Raw genomic sequence first — 2500 nt, 5'->3', positions numbered from 1 at the left:
AGAACAGCAGGCTCCAGACCGGCGGGCTGTCTCAACACAACAGACCTGAAACAGGAGTGTGTTTTGCCTACGGCCATACCACCCTGAATGTGACTGATCTCAGCTGATCTCAGAAGCTAAGCAGCATCGGACCTGGTTAGTACTTGGATGGGAGACTGCTTGGGAATACCAGGTGCTATAGGCATTTTGCCTCTTGCAGACAGTAGGTGGTGCACGTCTTAAAACAAATGCATAGAGTCCTCTCTAATGTTACTTTTCATTTATTATTTCTTCTACTCTTTTTTCCTTTCTTAAAATAAATAAAAAAACAGCAATAACACTAAAATACACTCTTTCTGAAGGAAAATTGAGAATCTTTCTGCACTTCACACTCACCCCAAGCTGCTGGTGGTGAGCTGGTCTGTTGCTGCTTGTGCTGGGCCCTAAAGAAAGGGCAGTCTGAGACTGTGTGTAAGTGCAGATGAAGCGATTGTGAGGCTGGTGCAAAACAGGATGTGCAATTGGCCCTCTGTAAGAAGTTTGTGAAGGAGGGCAGTTTGTGAACAGTAGAGTGCAGGTGTTTTTGAGAGCAGCAGGCTCCAGACCGGCGGGCTGTCTCAACACAAGAGGCCTGAAACAGGAGTGCATTCTGCCTACGGCCATACCACTATGAATACGCCTGATCTCGTCTGATCTCAGAAGCTAAGAAAGCGTCAGGCCTGGTTAGTACTTGGATGGGAGACTGCCTGGGAATACCAGGTGCTGTAGGCATTTTTCCTTTCTTAAAATAAATACAAAAACAGCAATAACACTAAAATACACTCTTTCTGAAGGAAAATTGAGAATCTTTCTGCACTTCACACTCACCCCAACCTGCTGGTGGTGATCTGGTCTGTTGCTGCTTGTGCTGGGCCTTTAAGAAAGGGCAGTCTGAGACTGTGTGTAAGTGCAGATGAAGCGATTGTGAGGCTGGTGCAAAACAGGGTGTGTGCTTGGACCTCTGTAAGAAGTTTGTGAAGGAGGGCAGTTTGTGAACAGTAGAGTGCAGGTGTGTTTGAGAGCAGCAGGCTCCAGACCGGCGGGGTGTCTCAACACAAGAGGCCTGAAACAGGAGTGTATTCTGCCTACGGCCATACCACCCTGAATGTACCTGATCTCGTCTGATCTCAGAAGCTAAGCAGCGTTGCCCCTGGTTAGTACTTGGATGGGAGACTTCCTGGGAATGCCAGGTGCTGTAGGCATTTTGCCTCTTGCAGACAGTAGGTGGTGCACGTCTTAGAACAAATGCATAGAGTCCTCTCTAATGTTACTTTTCATTTATTATTTCTTCTAGTCTTTTTTCCTTTCTTAAAATAAATAAAAAAACAGCAATAACACAAAAATACACTCTTTCTGAAGGAAAATTTAGAATCTTTCTGCACTTCACACTCACCCCAAGCTGCTGGTGGTGAGCTGGTCTGTTGCTGCTTGTGCTGGGCCCTAAAGAAAGGGCAGCCTGAGACTGTGTGTAAGTGCAGATGAAGCGATTGTGAGGCTGGTGCAAAACAGGGTGTGCGATTGGCCTTCTGTAAGAAGTTTGTGAAGGAGGGCAGTTTGTGAACAGTAGAGTGCAGGTGTGTTTGAGAGCAGCAGGCTCCAGACCGGCGGGCTGTCTCAACACAAGAGGCCTGAAACAGAAGCGTATTCTTCCTACGGCCATACCACCCTGAATGCGCCTGATCTCGTCTGATCTCAGAAGCTAAGCAGAGTCGGGCCTGGTTGGTACTTGGATGGGAGACTGCCTGGGAATACCAGGTGCTGTAGGCATTTTGCCTCTTGCAGACACTAGGTGGTGCACGTCTTAGAACAATTGCATAGAGTCCTCTCTAATGTTACTTTTCATTTATAATTTCTTCTACTCTTTTTTCCTTTCTTCAAATAAATAAAAAAACAGCAATAACACTAAAATACACTCTTTCTGAAGGAAAATTGAGAATTTTTCTGCACTTCACACTCACCCCAAGCTGCTGGTGGTGAGCTGGTCTGCTGCTTGTGCTGGGCCCTAAAGAAAGGGCAGTCTGAGACTGTGTGTAAGTGCAGATGAAGCGATTGCGAGGCTGGTACAAAACAGGGTGTGTGCTTGGACCTCTGTAAGAAGTTTGTGAAGGAGGGCAGTTTGTGAACAGAAGAGTGCAGGCGTGTTTGAGAGCAGCAGGCTCCAGACCGGCGGGGTGTCTCAACACAAGAGGCCTGAAACAGGAGTTTAATCTGCCTACGGCCATACCACCCTGAATGTGACTGATCTCAGCTGATCACAGAAGCTAAGCAGCATCGGGCCTCGTTAGTACTTGGATGGGAGACTTCTTGGGACTACCAGGTGCTATAGGCATTTTGCCTCTTGCAGACAGTAGGTGGTGCACGTCTTAAAACAAATGCATAGAGTCCTCTCTAATGTTACTTTTCATTTATTATTTCTTCTACTCTTTTTTCCTTTCTTAAAATAAATAAAAAAACAGCAATAACACTAAAATACACTCTTTCT

General features: G+C 46.2%; 2 non-coding genes and 2 pseudogenes across 2 annotated transcripts; all 4 read left to right on the top strand.

Moving 5' to 3' along the window:
- Window positions 1–65: 65 nt before the first annotated feature.
- LOC138250902 (5S ribosomal RNA) lies at window positions 66–184 on the top strand (annotated as a pseudogene).
- Window positions 185–630: 446 nt separating this feature from the next.
- Window positions 631–750, top strand: LOC138257235 (5S ribosomal RNA; annotated as a pseudogene).
- A 351-nt stretch (window positions 751–1101) lies between these two features.
- LOC138255500 (5S ribosomal RNA) lies at window positions 1102–1220 on the top strand. Its single transcript, XR_011198131.1, has one exon. It is a non-coding gene; the product is annotated as a 5S ribosomal RNA (ribosomal RNA).
- Window positions 1221–1666: 446 nt separating this feature from the next.
- LOC138253461 (5S ribosomal RNA) lies at window positions 1667–1785 on the top strand. The gene has a single exon (XR_011196151.1). It is a non-coding gene; the product is annotated as a 5S ribosomal RNA (ribosomal RNA).
- Window positions 1786–2500: the final 715 nt, after the last annotated feature.

The sequence above is a fragment of the Pleurodeles waltl genome, chromosome 8 (genome assembly GCF_031143425.1).
Source record: "Pleurodeles waltl isolate 20211129_DDA chromosome 8, aPleWal1.hap1.20221129, whole genome shotgun sequence".
Classification (NCBI taxonomy): domain Eukaryota; kingdom Metazoa; phylum Chordata; class Amphibia; order Caudata; family Salamandridae; genus Pleurodeles; species Pleurodeles waltl.
The sequence above is the reverse complement of the archived record's forward strand: the minus strand, read 5'-3'. Positions and strand labels throughout refer to the sequence as shown.